This window comes from Myodes glareolus, chromosome 23 (genome assembly GCF_982192425.1).
Source record: "Myodes glareolus chromosome 23, mMyoGla1.1, whole genome shotgun sequence".
Taxonomy (NCBI): domain Eukaryota; kingdom Metazoa; phylum Chordata; class Mammalia; order Rodentia; family Cricetidae; genus Myodes; species Myodes glareolus.
Window position 1 is genome coordinate 14,030,454 of NC_142048.1, and position 18,680 is coordinate 14,049,133.

At 44.6% G+C, this 18,680-nt stretch overlaps 1 protein-coding gene and 1 long non-coding RNA gene across 2 annotated transcripts in view; both read right to left on the reverse strand.

Annotated features, from left to right (window-relative positions):
- The window catches only part of Sh3rf1 (SH3 domain containing ring finger 1), a 159,330-nt gene that overhangs the window by 89,732 nt on the left and 50,918 nt on the right, over nucleotides 1–18,680 (reverse strand). The gene's annotated exons all lie outside the window — the stretch shown is intronic.
- LOC146890631 (uncharacterized) lies at nucleotides 1,296–17,539 on the reverse strand. The gene is made up of 2 exons (XR_014998542.2): nucleotides 17,331–17,539; nucleotides 1,296–2,123 (listed from the first exon to the last, which is right to left on the reverse strand). It is a non-coding gene; the product is annotated as an uncharacterized LOC146890631 (long non-coding RNA).

The window sequence follows — 18,680 nt, forward strand, 5'->3', positions numbered from 1 at the left end:
AGTTAATCCTTTGGGGACTATCCCCAAAGCACACCAGGTGATTCTAAACCCCAACCAATTGGTAATGAATACTGCGCCAAGCTCCCTGTGTGTTTTACACAACAGAATCATAACTGAAACAGCATGTCAATCCCGCAAATAAATAAAAGTATTGACATTTTTGTCTTGGCATCGCAGATTTATGGATCTAGCAATCCTTCAATGAATAACAAGGGACATTTCCTTAATATCGTTTGTTCCGGAGAGTATTTCATACCTTTAGAATATGATTAAATGTGGGGCTTGAGGTTGGGGAAATGGCTCAATGGGCAAAAGTTCTGAGTTCGGATCGCAGTGACCCACATAAAAATCTGTTGTTGCTCAATATTCTGTAATTCCAGTGCTGGGGATGGGGAGATGGGGGGGGGGGGGGTTGGCTGTTAGAGACTGCTGGCTAGCCAGCCTCACTAAAAGTGGCAAGTTCCAGGCTCAGTGAGAGACACTGTCTGATGGGAATAAGGTGTTGGGTGATAGAGGAGGAATTCAGAAGTCCCCCAGCTTCTGCATGCAAGAATATATGCCCCCCCTTACAAACATACATCGACCGCAAACACGGGGGGGGGGGGTAAAGATATAACCTAAGAATTGTTAACTGTAGGATACTGATCAAGACAAAATATCCAATGATTTAATTGTTTTCTTTGCTGAGTAAATTACTGAAGAGTACAAGGTTGTATGATTCCAGACCCTTTCCATGATCAGGAATTGTCTTACAGATTACTGCAGGTTTTCACACTGTAAATCCCTTATGAAAAACCTAACTGTCAAGGCTGGTGCAAAGAACACCCCTGCCAAGCCCAGTTACATTTACAAGAGTGTTCTGCTCTAAAATATACATCTTCATAAATATCACAAAGTATATATACTTGTTATATTTTCTTCCTGTGTTAAATATAAATAAAAGAGTCAGGTCATGCATTCTGACTTGTATAATTTTAAGCAAATTTGTTATTAAGAATAATACATTCTCTATAGAATTAGGAATAATGCATTCTCTATGGAAATCAACCAAATGATCTTGGATTTTTTTTTGAAGCATCAATTTATGTAAACCTTTACAAATGTATATTTTAATACATTTATTAAAACGAATACTAGAGAGGGTGTGTAAGAAGAAATCTCATTGATATTCATTAGAATAAAACCTCAAAGTATCAAACACAGAAACATTCAAGAAGAGCTCATAATTTAACAAAAGACGAACAATAGGATGTAAACAGACTTCAATAGAAAACAGAAACAACGGAGGTCAAAGGTTTTTGGAAACATCTTTTAAGTGCTAAAAGAAAAGAAACCAATCCAGATTTAAAAACAAGAGAAAGATCTGTGTGAAAAGATGAAAACACAGGGGCGGGATTAGTGCAGGGCCTGGCCAACTGTGACTTCTGCAGGACATACTTCAGGAGAGCAAAGGCCCCCTGGAGAGCAGGCCTCAGTGGCAATCAGGAAACATAAGCATGTGTGTTGGTCAGAGGAGGGCAAAGCTAAACACTCGGCACTTCATATGTGTGTGTTATGTCATGTGTCTGAGGTTCTTTCTGGTAGCCTGTTGTGCCCTCAGGCAGTCTGTGAGGTGGGGAGGAGGTGGGTGGAGCTTATGCCCTGTGATCTTCGCACAAGAGAGGAATCTGGTGCTGGGTTTAGACTGAGCCTCTACTGTGCGTAGCCGCCAGACAAGCAGTGTATAATTTCTCCATCATTTAGGGAGACCAACCGCTGTGAGAAACCCTAGGTCTCAGTGACAATGCTGCTTTCTCATTCCAGTCTGATGACCAGTTGGCTGGAAAGTTTCCTCTGCACAGAGACTTGGACTCTTGCTTTTCTCACAAGGCTCGATCTTTGCCTTTTCCCATCTTTCCCATCCAGAAGCAGAAGGCAGAGTGGGGCTTGGGATGAGCTTCAAGCACTCCCAAAGGACCTTGCCAGGAAGCATCCTATACCACGTCAGCTCCCGTCTGCTGCCAGATCCCAGTAACGTGGGCTGCACTAACAGCACGTGATCTCACCTTCGGCGCCCACGCCAGAGTACAGGACGACTAATACATTTAAGAAAGCAGTAGGAACGTCTACCACAGCCTCCAGATCTACTGAAAATAGAGAAAGAAAGACCAGAGTAAGGCTGATGGGCAGAGAGGTGAGATGAGTGTGGTATGGTGGCACGCAGCTTTGAGCCCAGTCCTCAGGAGGCAGAGATCTCACTGAGTTTGAGGCCAGCCTGGTCTACATAGTGAGTTCCAATCCAGCTAGAGCTACACAGTGAGATCCTGTCTTGATAATGATGATGATGATGATGATGATAACAGCCCAATTGCAAACTAATCTGTTAGTTAAACATCAGACTATAATGTAGTTTAAAAGCATCACAATAAAATCCAGCAATATCATATTTGCAAGAAACTCATGTAAAACAGACATGAAGCAAAAGCCTAGAAGAACCTACTAAAGTCCAGCACTCACACTGTTAGAATTTTATAAGTAGATTTCACCTGCTCTGGCCAAAAAAGAGAGAGAGAGAGAGAGATCATCTGTGATTAAGATTTTAACAAAAAACTATCATTCCATGATGCATGCACCAATTAAAACAGCTTCAGATGGTTGGGCGTAGCCACACATACCTGTGAGCACAGCACTTAGGAGCCTGAGGCAGGAGGATTACATATCTAGGTCTGCCCTGTCTACGTGGTGAGTTTCAGGCTAGCCTGAATTAGAGAGAAATGAAAAATTCCAGCTATCTATGTATATAGCAAACTGTAACAAAAATATTAAATAAGGAAATGAATCCATTAATAGCAGGAGGTTCTAAAACATGTTTGAGTAGAGAATATGTAGCACATAAAACATTTTTTCTCTTTGCTTGTTCGCTTTCTGTTATGTTTTTGGAGACAAAGTCTCATTCACACTGCAGCCCAAGGTGGCCAGGAACACACTAGACTCCTCAGACTAGCCATGAACTTGCAGCAATCCTCCTGCCTCAGCCTTCTGAGTTGGAAGATTGCAAACCTGTGCCATGTCTATCTTTAATATCACTTTCAGGTACACATTTTCTAAACGTTTTACATGGTAAGCCACAAAAAGGCTCAATGGGTTTCCAAGAATAGATATTATATAGATCATGTCCCTTAATCACAAAGCAATTAAAAAATCAAAAATATAAAAATGAATTTTAAGTTCCCATATGTTGCTAGAGAATTGTAAATCCTTTCCAAACAATCCACAGCTCAAAGTGAAAGTTGGAAAGGAAATGTCCACATTCATAGGAACGAGCCCTGCTCACTATAACATGGATAAATTGGAAACACTGGAAACTTCACACTTATACAACAGACTATAAGCTCTTTTTACAAGATGAACGGATGATAAACATAAGATGGGAAAGAATGGGAAGAACTGGACAATGAAATCGGTCATCAGTAATGATCTGCAATCAAATGGGAGCTTCCCTGATTGACAGGCAAGTTGCATGCTCCAAATGGAACTTACATTATCATTCATAGATCTTAATTATTACTAACATGGGATGCACCGTCACCTACATCATGACCAGTTCAACTACATATGTGTGCTCCTTTACCAACTATGTCATGGCTTATTTAATTAGCAGTGCTGAGGACTGGATCTATCACTCCCAGCACCCAGTCAACATCTTAAAATTCCATTAGTGCTAACGTTCTTCCCATTTTCTTCCTATTCACAGACTGAGAAGGTACAGCAAATCCCAGAATAGTCTGAGAAAGGTGGTTCAGATACCAAAGTTTCTAGAGCAGTGTTTCCCAACCTTCCTAACGCTGCAACCCTTCAATACAGTTCCTCGTGTTGTGGTGACCCCCAACCATGAAATTATTTGGTCACACTTCACAACGGTAAATTTGCTCCTGCTATAAATCCTAATGTAAATATCTGATAGGTATAGAACCGCTATGAAGGGTTCGGGACCCACAGGCTGAGAAACGCTCTTCCCAAGCGCGAACAACTATGAAGCCCCTGTGCAGAGCACTGGGCCCTTTCAAAATGAAATGCCACCAGTGAGAGGGCAGCTGTCTTCAGTGTGTGTTGGAGCCAGTAAGACAAATAAACAAAGATACCACTCTTCAGAACGTAAAGAAAATGGCAGGCACGGATGGGATGCTGCCACTTCTGATGGCTGGCATCCTGAAACGTCTTCCCTGTGGCAAGTTTTAAAATATGATCAACCTTCTCTAAACAAACACTTTGGAAAGCTTTATACTTCATAAAGAGTAACACAGATAATGCAATTGGGAATTGAAGTTTTTATTAGGAAGAAATTATATTTGGGGTTGTATTCTATACCCTTCCAGTCTAATTGCTACAGTTGGCTTTGGCAATTAACTAATACCAGCTCCAACTTCTCCTGCAGCACACTTGTTGATGAAAAAGCCAGGAAACAGTTCATCTCCCCCTGGGAATATTTTGAAGAAGGGATTTGACAGGGGCTGAGGCAAGGAGGATCTTAAAAAACAATATTTGCTAAACTAAAAACACATAGGCACACATGGGAGTTGTTTTACTTTCAACAAGTTCTGAAAGTAGGAACGAAATTGAGGCGAGTTAAAAAGAATAATTTAACACTGATGTTTCGGGAATGTTGAAAGAGACCAGGCATTCAGACCTCATGTTGCTAAATTTGTTCATCTAAAACCTAAAAGGCATTTTCATGACAACGGCGTTGCTGTTCCTCGGTGTTCTGCCTCCTCAGGCAGCTTATTTCCTGTTCAAAGTTATAATTTTGTATTCATAATACCATAATCATTTCCATGGCAACTTCCTGTGATGTCAGAGGGAAAGCACTGCTGACTTCTCCCCCAGCTCCCATCTCCCGGCTGAGGTAGTGTGTTGATTTTATTCTTTCCAAAGAGCATCAGAGATTTACTATTCTTGGTGAGGATAAGGGCTCAAGCCAAAAGCCCTCTATCCATCACTACAGGCAAGTAGGGAAAATCAGGAAGCCAGGATCCTGGTCAAAAGGGCAAATGCATGGACAGTCAACTTGGGTTCGTGTCCAGACTCCGCTAGCTGTGAGACACACAGAATCCGATGCTCTCCAGGTCTGGTTTGCCCATCTCGGAAAGGCAAAGGCATGGCGTCAGGTCACTGAGAATTAGATCACACGATGTGTGTATCAGATGGATAACATAGCAAGGGACCAACATAAGCTCAAAAGCAAACACAGGGAGGGTCCACCAGAACTTAGTTATCTCCGACCCCAGAACAAGGAACTGGAATGGTTGACATCTTTGTCTTTACAAAGTCTGAGGGGCCTACTTTATGCAACACAGTGTCTTCCATGCTGAAAAGATAGGAACAGTGTGAGCGCCTGGGCCCTAACAAAAACTGCTTCTTTACCCAACGTGTTAGCTCAGAGCTTACTAACTTCGGCAGAGGTCTGGTTTCTGGCATCAGATCAACCTCGATTCTTGCCCTCTCTATTTCTCTTGTGCCCACACACCCAGGCAAATAGAGTACACATTTAGCTGCCTTAAACAGTAGGTCTCTGTGTGGATGAGAACTCGGGCTCAGGCTGGGCAGTGCTATTTCAGTGCGCCATCTCATCGGCAGCTCGCTCTAAAGAATAAATTAAAATGAATAAGTCTTCAGTTTCCAGCCTGTTTATAATTATTATTTGGGTTTAAAGCAGAGTCACAATTGTCTGGGCCTCTAAAAGTACAATGGAAGTAAATTCCTACCTTCAGAAACCAAAGTATCACTTAATTCCAGGCCTGGACAACCGCCTGTTTCTACAAAAGCAAGCACAATAATCATTTCATCTACCAACATCATGAAGCACTTTACGGCAAAAGGAAAGCCGGACCCTTCGGAATCGCCTGGCTGTGTTATTGCCTTCAGATATTTAAACTTTGCCCCTAAAGTAGAGCTCAGTGAATTTACCGTTAGAAATGCTGAGGTAGACTTCAATAAAAGGAACCTGAAATATTGACAACTGCACACTTTCTGAGCAAGAAGACAATAAAATAAATAAAGGGAAAATAAAGCATTCTGTAGTTGGGTAGTAATGTGTATTCTCTTGAACGCTTTAGGGGACGGCTCTTGGGAAGAAAGGGCATCAAACATTTGCTGAATGAATGACTGGTCTCCCCCCTCCCTCCCTCCTTTCCTCCCTCCCTCCCTCCTGGTCTGTCTCTCCCACCTGCCAGCCCACCCTCCTTCCCTTGCCTCTTCCTTCCTTGAAACAGGGTCCCACAGAATCCAAGCTCGTCACAAGCCCACCCTGCAGCCAAGGACAGCCGTGAATGTCTGGTCCTCCTGCCTCCGTCCTCCAATAGCTGGGATTACAGGCTTGTGTCACACACGCTCAACAAGCACCCTAACAACAGCTCCAGCCCTCCAGGTTTTCCTTAGTTCTAGTGAAGAGACACACTCTTCTAACAGGGTCCTCTCCACTTCCAAGAGGTAGCAGAGGCACGTGGTTCCAGGAAGTCACACGTTAAGGAACACGCTGTGGAAGACAGACAGAGACGCTGGCGCTAAACAGTTCGAGTGTAGAGTCTGATGGCGCTAACCAGGCGTGTGACCTTGAGCGGTGGTTCTTTGCCAAGGAGGAATTAGCCCACAGCTCTGCAGTGAAGAGGGCCCAGCACACTCCTGGCACACAGGGAAGCATTCAGAAAGCACCTTTCCCGCTCCTCGCTCTAACTTACTTCACCCTGACAGGCTCTGAGGAAAAGGGAACTTCACTGTGGACGGTCAGATGAGATGAAACCAAAACAAGCAAAGCCCACATAGAGCACGGTCTTCAGGAAAGAATTAGCTTCGACAAGTGTAACACTATATCCCCTAGTGTTTCCCCTGGGTTCCCTTAACACGGGCTCAAAGGTCTTAAGTCCTGCATGATTCTTTTTTTTTTTAATTGGCATTTTGTTTAAGTTTTGAGGTGCACATCTTCTTTTAATCAAACTAAATCAACAAAACTTCCAACGTGTATTTCATTAAACTACATTTTCTGCCAAGGTTTTATCGCCGCTCCCCCCCCCCCAATCAAAACAGCATACTTTTATGACCAAATTGGACGATACCTCTTTCCTCCAGCAACCCCTAAACTTCCCAAAGTAAGCCAAGATTCACATTTCAATTACTAAAAGCAGAGGGTGAAGTCAAGTGTCTAACCTTGACAATTAACATAAGAGCCTTCTGTTTTACCAGAGGCAAAAACTTCCTGGGATGAGCTTGGTAGGAATCGTGCAAGGACAGCCTCACACTTACCTTGTTTCTGTCATTTGAACCAATCTTTGAAAAGTAAGAAGTTGACTGGCTGACTGAAAAAAAGAAAACTTTACAAGGAAGTAAAGTGTCTACCTCCACGTCACTCACCCCACAGAAAACTAAGGCAAAGGAGGCATCCTACTAACAGGGGACAAGACCAGCAAAGGGACAGGGTAAGGAGGACGGGAAGCCTGGGGCAACTGCTTCATTAAATGCCCTATTTACGTTCCACTATATCCAGTGTCTTCAGTTTTTGACATTTGTTTTGAAACCAGAGTCAGATCAAGTACACAGTATTACTTTGGCAAGAGCAATAAAAATGCTAATGCCAGTAAGTCTAACTTTCTTATGGCTGCTTTTTGTGTGCCGGGCTATCGGAGGACCTATGAATCAGGTCAAAATTAACACCACATGTATGTCTTCGGAGACACAGAAATGGCTTGTGAGATTTCTATCAAGGAAACTAATTTATAGTTTTGTAATCCCATTGATAAGACAGTAATCAGCCTGGGAAATGTTCCCAAGCCACTATCTCTTTTCAGTTAATAATTGAGTTAGGGAAAATAAGATCAAATCACTGAAAAATGCAGGTGAATTTCCAGGCATGTCAAACAAAGGGCCCCAAGCAGGAGAGCGCTGCCCACAGAGTGTCCTTCCTTGGGTTATTTTTCAGACATTTGCTCTCATCAAAATGTTGACAGACATTCACCTTGTCAGGAAAATCCTCCATGTATTTTCTCACTCTGGAAGTCTGAGGGAGGCTAATACATCAGCTAGACTAATTCGTTTCTGTCTCTCCCTTTCTTGGAATTTACCAACGCACCACACCAGTGCTGAGTGAAAGGTTTCTAACTCGAGGAAAGAAAGTCAATCCTAAGAATATTTAAACAGTTGCTGAACCGAGCCCACCGTGGTGGCAGAGATCTTTAATCCCATCACTCAGGAGGCAGAACCAGGACAATTGCGGCAAGTTCGAGGCCAGTCTGGTCTGTATAATGAGTTCCTGGCCAGTCAAGGCTATATAGTCCCTGTCTCAGAAAACAGCAACAACAAAGAATTCTGTAACCAGAACAGACCTAAACAAAACACACAGTCTGCCAAGGAAGCAGAGCTACCCAACTAAATGACATCTGACATGCCTTGGCAGAATGATCTCTGAAAAAGATGCCGCAATCTGTTAGGGACATTTATGTTTCGGTTATACTTGGAATTGGGGGCCTTTTACAATTTGTTCTTTCCTCCGCTGCCAGCACTGTAAGAAAACCACACTCACTTCTTTCTGTGTGTTTTGTTGAGACGGTCCTGCTATGTGTCTCAGAGTGGCACAGCAATTTCCCACCACACCCAACACATATTGTTCATTCGGGGGAGGTGTCACGGGTGGATGTGGAAACCAGTCTCAGGAATCACGTCTCAGGAGACAGCCACTTTGACCTTTTGAGACACTGGGGTTTCAGGTGAAGCTGGCTGACCAGGGAGCCCCAGGGATCTGCCTGTCTCCACCTCCCCAAGCACACACCATGCCAGGCTGTTCACATGGATTCTTGGGTTAAACTTAAGTCTTTAGGCTTACATGGCAAGTACTTTACCATCTCCCCAGCTCCAGGCCACATTTTTGAATGGATAAACAGTGATAAGCCGGGAAACCCAGCAAGGGTGGCAACATCAATGGTACATTCTAAAGAAAAGCCTCCCCAAACCCAAAGCTTTAAGGAATTTGTCAATAGCAGTCCTGAAATATCAGCCTTCACCAAAGCTTCACCAAAGGACATCGGGGAGGGGGGGGAGCAATAAGAGGATACACCAAACCCAGGAAATCTCCACTGCTATAAACGGCAGAACTTCCAAACACTGGAAAGTAGTACTTCTGTGTGCCACAGAGAAACTCCACCTAGGATGGGTCAGTGAATTCTTCACGCTTGTCTTCACACTTGTCACAATAGCTTGGTGACTTGCCTCAGCCAAGGCAAATGATACCCTCAAAGGAATCATTTACATTGCCAAAAGAACATTGGCAATGTGTACCTTGCTCACAGAGGACCTTGGAAGCATCAGTGGTCCAATCTTTTTGGGATACATGGTAGAAGACACCCAAGTCATGAGAGGCACAAGAAGATCACACTTAGTACCAGGGGGCATCATAGCGGCAATGTGAACCGACCAGAAGGCTAGGAAGCGGATCTGTTAACTTCTAGATAGCATGCTGCCCATGAAACCGAATTCCCTGCATTTTTCAAACAAGTCCCAACAGTGCACTAATATCCTTTAGCGTCAGACACCAGCCTCAGAGTCAACAATAGCCTAGAGAGATCCCAGAAGTTTGCAGCTCTGTCTATAATATGTGGTCAGCTCCACAGTGGCCCTCTAGATTCTGGGGGGTGCAGCCTCCACACTCTGGTTGCTGCCCGTTTGTTGGGAAGGTAAGTCCAATGATGGAATGTGATGGCTGGGCCAGTTATAGCAAGGGCTCTGGAGCCCTTAGCAAAGTGAAGACACTCAGCAAAAAGCTTTCTTTTTTCTTAACTCCCAGTCTCTTAGGTCAGCTAAGCCTCGGCAGAGGAGGAGAGACTGAGCTGTTTATACAGGTGCCACCTTCCAGAGGCCCCAATAGTGACAAGCCCCTCCCCCCCCCCCCCCCCCCGCAGAGCTGGCCTCAGATCAGAGGCCTGGTGACTCCATAGGGAGCAGAGATGGGGTGGGTGTATCCCGCCCCAAAGATGGGCACCAGGCCTGGGGAACCCAAATAAAACCCCAGAAACTTCTCTTGGAATCTGGCAGGCTTTGCTGTCTGTAGGTAAGACCCTATACCCTATGCAGGAAGCAGGATGAAACAGGAAATTAAAAAGAAGAAGAAGAAGGAAGAGGAGAAGGAGGAGGAGGAGGAGGAGGAGGAGGAGGAGGAGAAGAAGAAGAAGAAGAAGAAGAAGAAGAAGAAGAAGAAGAAGAAGAAGAAGAAGAAGAAGAAGAAGAAGAAGAAAGAAAGAAAGAAAGAAAGAAAGAAAGAAAGAAAGAAAGAAAGAAAGAAAGAAAGAAAGAACATTTAGAAGTGTAAAGACCCAGTCCAGAGCTGCTTATTTCAGATTTTGGGTTTTTGTTTTCATTAAAAAGAAAGCACATTCCTTTGCTAACAGCCCCCCTCCCTCTCCTCACTGGCTGACCCCAGAGTTTAAATGACCTCTGGCCTTCCACCCACTTTATCTTCTTCAGGAATTTCATTCATCCTTTTGTTACCCACTAAACCCCCATTGTGCCCTTGGCTTCCCTCACTTTCACTCCTGTGCCCGAAGGAGACAGCAGCAGAGTGGAGAAAACAGTGCTGGGGGTGGGGGTGGGGGGTAAGCTCCATGCTATGACTATGTTTTCTTGTAGGTGAAACAGGAAAGTTAGTTTCTTGGAAACAGAGTGGGGTGGGTGGGAGGACAGTAGGCCAAATACTTCTGTCCTGATGAACAATCTTCATTCCTAATTGTTAAGAACATACAACCTACAGGATCAGCTGTTATAACTGGCTATGTTAATTATACTCATTCTACCCTGTTACCCTAAAGGCAAGAGATGGCACCAAACATGTATCCTAAAACCCCCTTGGGACTTATATCTCTCCCTCCTGTCTCTCTTTCATTTAGGGCCAGCTCCTAGAAACCTACACACTAGTCAATGCAAGTCCTTTATGATTTAAGGAGAAATGACCAGAACCCAATCGTTAAACCATTGAACACGCCCTCTTCCTCTGCCCCTATCTATCTATCTATCTTTCTATTTATCTATCCATCCATCCATCCATCTATCTATATCTGTTTGTCTATCTATCCATCCATCCATCTTTCCATCTATATCTGTCTGTCTATCCATCCATCTATCCATCTATCTATATCTGTTTGTCTATCTATCTACCTATCTATCCATCTATATCTGTCTGTCTCTCCATCCATCCATCCATCCATCCATCCATCCATCTATATCATCTGTCTGTCTGTCTATCCATCTCTCTGTGGTTTGTGGATGTCCATGGGCATATAAAGGACAGAGGGCAAGCTTGGGTGAATTTCCTCAGGAACCCTCACATTTTCTTTTCCCTTTCCTTGGTTTGGAATTTGCCAAGTAAGTTAAGCTAGCTGGAGATGCCAAAGATCTGCCAGTTAGATACGCAAACTTTTATCACGACATCACTGTGGAAGAAAAATAAGAAGGGAACTGAAAATAAAAGGGAATAAGGAAAAAGATGAGGAAATATTAAACACCACAAAAAATAAAGCAGTGTGTTGTAAGAGAGGGGTGTGGTCAACTCTGGAGCAAGGACTTTCATTCAGGATGAAACAGGCTTCCTATTTCCTTTGAGGTCTTGTCAACAACCCCAATTCTTCTCCTGCATCCCCAGCCAGCAATAGGGGCAACCCAGCCTCATAAGTGAACAGTTACTTATCCATCTTCCCCACTGGAATACACTGCATGAGGTGGAAATATCTAGATTGTACAATAGCATCCTCGAGGTGGAGGTTAGTGCATGGTAAGTCACCAGATACCAACATAGCATTATCAGTTCAAACCCAAGTTCACTGCCACTCAAAGATGTGCAAGCTCCTCCCTTGCCTACAAAAGGAGATGACAAGAACAGTAACACAGCCTGGTAGAGCTGGCACAAGCCACAGTACACGGTGAACGTGACCAACCTTCCTGCTCTCCGTGCTCTCTCGTTATGACTGGTCCCATCTCTCGCCTGTCTGTGTCTCCCCATCTTCTCTCAGCTCTTCCCCTCCCACTCACCTGTTTCCTTTACTTATTCCATTTTCTCACCACAAAGGAGCATTTGCACTTGAAACTAAACCGCACCTCCTGATTCACATTATTTTTTCACCTATGACTATGTCTAAAATGATGCAGCACTTGGAATAAATCCAATTTTCCAAATTACAGTGAAACATCAAAAAGACTTATTTACAAGATAGGTGAAGTCTCTCTTAAAGCTAAAAGAATTCTGAAGTAGAACTACATTGACTCCATATGAAATACTTTCTTTCCAAAATAAAATCCATAATTTTACATGATTGGACTTTTGTGTGTGTGTGTGTGTGTGTGTGTGTGTGTGTGAGAGAGAGAGAGAGAGAGAGAGAGAGAGGGAGGGAGGGAGGGAGGGAGGGAGGGGTCAATGTTATAAAAAATCATTTCCTCAAGACAGAATTACTTAAGCTAGTAATGGTACAAGTTAGTTACTTGTCAACCTGACAGATTCTAGATTATTGTAATTACATTCATTGATATAGAAGGACCCATCTTAACTATGGAAGGAACCACTCCCTGGACAGGGATGCCTGGGCCCTGTAAAATGGGGGGAACACACTAAACACAAGTAGTTTGCAGCCATTGCTTCCTGCTTCCTAAGTGTGGGTACATTAGCAGCCACTTCAACTTCCTGCAGCCTTGCCGTCCTCCTTGCAATGGGAGCCACATAACCCTGTCCCCTTAAGTAGCTCTTGTCACTCTGTTTTATCAAAGAACAAGGAAAGAAGCTAAGGCAACGGTGCCTGCCAGCCTGCACTAAACAAACTGGTCCAAAAGGAGCAAGTTGGGTTGGGAAGACAACACAAATAAAAGGAAAAAAAAAACTGTGCTGGCTGGTTTTACGTCAACCTGACACAGGCTAGAGTCATCTGAAAGGAGGGAACCGCCATTAAGAAAATACTTCCAAAAAAATCCAACTGTAGGGTATTCTCTTAATTAGTGATCAGTGGTGGGGGATCCAGCCCACTGTGGATGGTGCCATTCCTGGGCTGGTGGTCTTGGGTTCCATAAAAAAGTAGGGTGAGCATGCCATGATGAGCAAACCATTAAGGGGCACCCCTGCTGGGCTCTGTTTCAGCTCCTGTCTCCAGGCTCCTGCCCTGGTTGAGTTCCTCTCCTCACCTCCTGCAGTGATGGGCAGGAAATGGAGGTGGAAGCAGAATAAACCCTTCCCTCCTGGAAGTCGTTTTGGTTGGTGTTTCATCCCAGCAATTGTCACCCTAGGACACATGTCCTTGGACCTAAATCCCCATGAAAAATCTCTACCACTCCTGGATTCATAGGACTCAGAAGGAGTAAACCAAGCAGCACCATGCTGCCTTCTCGATGGAGACTTTAGAGGAAGGTTTGTCACAGGAATGGGACAGTTGAAGATAAAAAAGCTCATACAGTTCAACTTGAGGTCTATGCTCGGGGGGTGTTTCTCATAATTAAAGGTCAGGGTGAAAATCACATGTAGCCGCGTGGTTTCTAAGCATCCTAACATTCTACTTCACCTTGTGCCGGGGAAACTTGTCAGAGGCCAGCCAGACTTGAATCTCGCCGGCCTCATCCAAAGCCCCCGTCTCAATGGCTTCTGTTCCTGACTCTGTCACATAGAGGAGCCTTTTCAGGGTGATATTCCATGTGTTATACCTTACACACCAGAATGTAACAAACGCTGGTAACCGAAATACATTTCTAACACTGTAAGGTAGTAAAGTTAAATACTGTTTCGTATCTTGGTTCAACAGACCCTCGGTAGTCCTCAATAAAAGAAACGAGTTTAGAATTTAAAATCTGCTTGATACTTCCACTGATGTCAGACAAGTCTCGACGTGAGTAGGCAGGACAGGGCTAGCACCAGACCTGACCTGGAGCAAAAGCAAATGAAGGAAGAACATGCTGGCCTTGGAAGAAAATTGGAAGCCAGAGGCTCAGCAACAGAGAACCGGCCCAGCCAAACTATCACCGCCAGGGATATGTTTTTAGAGTTGGGCATGGTGGCGCAACCTTATGATTCCAGCACTCAGGAGGATTGGATGTTCAAGGCCAGCCTGGGCTTTGAGAAAAGGGAAAAAAATAAAAACATGGAAGAAAAAAGAAGGGATGTGAAGGAGACTGGTTTTTATTTTGTATTTGTCCCTCCCCCTTTTTCCATTTCCACATGTGAGAGCAAGCCATTCTGCTGGGGTGTGGTTTGTTTATTATGGTATCCTCCGATTCCATCCATCTCCCTGCCAATGTCAGAATGTCACTCCTTTATGACCGGCTCTCATGTCCAGGATTTCCCACAAACCTGCTCCCGTGATTAAGAAGTTTTCAGTGTTTTGACACACTTCCCAAAACGCAAGCTAACATTTTCCCATGTAATTGAAATCAAAACACTCCAAGACAGAATATTTCCTTTCAGCGCGGCATTGCCCAATCTCAAGGAATGCTTCTTTCTAGTCTTGTCAAACATGCAAGTTTGCAGACCAGCAACTTGGCTGTCTTCTGTGCACGCTAGTCTCATTCCTCCCAGGCCATTCCAAAATGGTGCCCCCAGTTAAATAAAGCATCAGGCAAGAGTAGATTAGGAGAAAGCAGGAGCAGGGATGTGTTGGCTTGGAAATAAAGCTTTAAACGAGGGGGTATTTGTCACCAGGTCTAAGGCACATATACCAAGGGCAAGCAACAGCTGGCAAAATTAAGGAAAGTCAATAGCAAAAGGCCTAAGATACTGGCTTGTAATCCGAGGGTAATACAATGGGAACTGTGGACAGAAAGCTCCGGATTGAAGGGTTGGCTGGGGCTCTAGACAGCATTAGAACTGTCTAAGACAGGAATGTGGAGTTCGGAAAGACATGTTTCTAACCCAGCGTGGAGGTGTACGCCTTTAATCTCAGCACTCTGAAGGCAGAGGCAGAAAGGTCTTTGTGAGTTTTAGGTTAGCTTGATATACATAGTGAGTTCTAGAGCAGCTAGAGTTACATGGTGAGATCCCATCTCAAAAGAAAAAGGAAAAAGAAAGGAGGGAAGGAAGGAAAAAAGAAGGAAGAGAGAGAGAGAGAGAGAGAGAGAGAGAGAGAGGAGTGTGTGTGTGTGTGTATAAGGAAAAATATTTTCTAGCATTACTGATCAAAGTCACTGGATCTCTTCAATGTCCCTGAACCTTTCAAACCATTGTCACATGACAAATTATCCTCCATGCTGGCAAAAAATTCTCCTGGCCAAAAAAAAAAAAACCCTCAATGTGATGGAGCCCCTGGAGAACAACCAGCAGCCAGAGTCTAGGCCAGAATCAAGTTCCAAAGCCTTATCAATGTGTATGTGGGTATCAGATAGGATTTACATATACACATATACCACTGTATAGAGAGTATCGGCCTCCAGAGGGAAACACACGCCCGGTATAAACCGCCTTTCCCTGGAGAGGAGAGACGGAGGAAATGGGTGACTGGATTCAGCCATTCCCGCCATCCCTGGAAAGTCTGTAGAACCCGAAGGAAGCAACATCACCCACAATCCCAGTCAGCGTGATTTAGTGACGAGAAAAGCCACATGTGAGTGCTTGCTAGCACAGTTTGGACCATGAGGGACCATTTCTGCAAAAAAGAAAAACAAAATCGATGAGAGTTTTAGTTGTTTACAAGCTGGTTAAAACACTGAGCTGCACTTGTAGGCAGAGGAATGCGCTGGGCTTGATAAATATAGAAATTAATTAGTTCATTAATTAATGGAAAGAAGCACTAAAAGCCAAAAAAAAAATCTGTTAAGCAAAGATAATCTAGAAGTAAAATTTCCCTTTAGGTGAATAGGTCTTAACTCCCCTTTCAAGGTACCACTGCAGTATTGAGAAGTCATACTCTTGACAGACCAAACCCTCTAAAACAGTGGTTCTCAACCTTCCCAACGCTGCCACCCTTTAGTACAGTTCCTCATGTGAGGACCCCCCCAGCCATAAATGTATTTCTGTTGCTACTTCGTAACTGTCATTTGGCTACTGTTATGAACCACAATGCAAATATCTGATAAGCAAGACCGCTGGTAGGGGACCCCTGTGAATAGGTTGGTGCTGCGACCCACAGGTTGAGAACCGCTGCGACCCACAGGTTGAGAACCACTGCTCTAAAACAGCTGTGCAAAGAAGAATGGTCCCTGGAGTCCCCTTAACCTCCGCATCCCCCCCCCAAGAAACCACCACGTGGCAACTCCCTAAGAATCCTCCCGAGCCTGGCGAGGAGCTCATGGTAAGCTCAACTAGTCCAAAGGAGGAGTCACGGATCGGTGGAAGCCCAACAGTAGAAGAGCCAACACGTGACAACCTGACCTCAACAAAGGTCAGCGAAAGAAAAAGACTCTGGTCCTACCTGGAACACCTATGTAGAGGGATCACAACTTATCTGGGGAGCGCTGGCTTACGCCAGCCTTGTTGGCTTTGTGCAATCGATGCAGAGAATAACAGATCTATTTCAGAAAACGTTCAGGAAAGATTACCAAAATTCTTTAAAGGGTTCTGGTATTTGAACGTAGCGAACAGACTTCAGCTCGCTAAATACATACCCGTGAGAACCCGCCGCTATTGCCTAACCGCAGTCGAGCTAAAGGAATCCGTCATTTATTTTTAAGTTTTGCCTACAAAAAAAGAAACTATTTCAAAGGACCAAAAATGATCTGCTAGGAAAACTCCATCGTTCCTCCGCAATCTCTAACCAAATATTTGAGGGACGGGGCAGAAGGGGCAGGTCGCGTTTGTTCTTCTCTGTCTAGGGTTTTCCATTTCCTTCGGGCCTGTGTGTAGGCTGGGGGCCGGCAGACAGCTGTTCTGATAACTCAAGGGCTGCGCATTCGCGCGCTCCTGCTACGAAAGCCAGCGCTTTGTGTTCGTACCCCTCTCTCAGTGAGCCACTGTCAGGCTCAAATATTCACGCGTTGCTCTGGATAAAATAACTGCGCTCACTTGCACACGGCACCTCTTCACACCCCGGTTCTCACTTTGTCTACCATGACTGGAATGACGCTCTCAGATAGAAAGGTCCTTTATTGACAGCCACAGTCCAGGCAATTAATTCAAATTAGCACGTGGCCATGTAAATTAGGAGAAAGACAGCCAGGGGAGGAAAAAGAAAAGAGAAAGAAAAAAAAAAAAAAGGAACTTTGTTTCTGCCGCAAAGAAATAACTTCAAATCAAAGGGAACCATCTGCCTCGGGCGGGCCTCCTTCCTCACTGCCTATCTGTAACTGAGAAAAGGAGACCCTTGCAGGAAACAGTGTGCTATCTGCTGCAAGTGATTTTGATTAGTATAGTAACAAACCTGAAATGGATACAGTTTCCCTCTTCTTTACTACGAACTTCGTGTAGCTGGAAGAAAAGCATCAAGTTGCCCATAGACAGCTGACTCCCCGCGTGAACACTGAAGACCTTTGAATCTCATTATAAATACGTGTCATTTCACACGGTCTGTGATTAAATATTTACATTAGCCTTCCTCCGTCAAAAGTTGAATGAGCCAACTGAACTTCGTTTGATCCTCTCTCCACAGAATAAAATTTCGTTTTTCTACTATTTCTGTGTTTTGGCAAGGGTGGGGAGTGGGGCGGGTAGTAGAAGTGGGAAGACCAGCTTTGTTACGCAAGCGCAGTTACTGTCTGCTTTTTAGATACTAGAGTAATTCCCGGCACTGGATGCCTCCTAGCACGTTGGGCACACAGAGAGGCCAAGAGGTCCAATCCGACAGGCTTTCGCTCCCTCAGAACCTCCCATCAAATAGCTGACCCACAGTCTCTCCGGTTCACCTTGGTGCAACACAAAGCTAGAATATAAAATCCGGTAGTATTTATTGGTGTGTAAAGTACACAGGCCAGGGAGATGCCTGTGATGTTGGTGAAGCCCTCTGTGTAAGCCTGAGGCCTGAGTGTGATCTCCAGAAACCACATTTCACAAAGCCAGGCAAGTGCTCAGAATCCAGGCACCCAGGAAGTGGAGATAAACAGATTCCTGGGCTCCTGGCCAGCCTGCCTGGGCTTCAGGCGAAAGGGGCATGGCCTGGTTGTGAGAACTGGAGGGAGACGGGCTTCTGAGGACTGACAACCAAGGCTTGCCTCTGGCCTACACACACACACACACACACACACACACACACACACACACACACACACGACTCCTAAACACACATGCATGTACTCCCAAACCCACACACAAAAACACAAGGCCTTTGAAAAGGCCTTGATTACTGTTAAAATTAACGAGACTGGAGGTCGGGCATAGGTTAAATTAGCCTTCAAGGCAAGTTTGGCAAAACCAGTTCTGGTTCAGTTTAGGTGTTTGGTCTTTGAACACACTGTGTTGAAGCAGCTGAAAGACAAGTTAACTTTAGTGGGAAAACGTCTGAAGTAGTTAATCAGAAACGAGGGTGCAGGCAGCATTTGGGGCTGACGCAGCATTCCAAGCTCCCCAGTGAGCAAGGGCAATCCTCATAGCCCTGAAGAGGGGCCAAGCATGAAACTGGGGGCCAGGCGGCCACGATTTTAATCTTTTTGTTGTTTGGCTTCCAAGTGGAAGGTTCCTAACACGCTGGGCCTCTGACAGCATTTGTAAAGACAACTCTGAGAATCGTCTGCACACACCAGCAACTGCATCCTTCCAACCAGCTGTGTCAGACAAT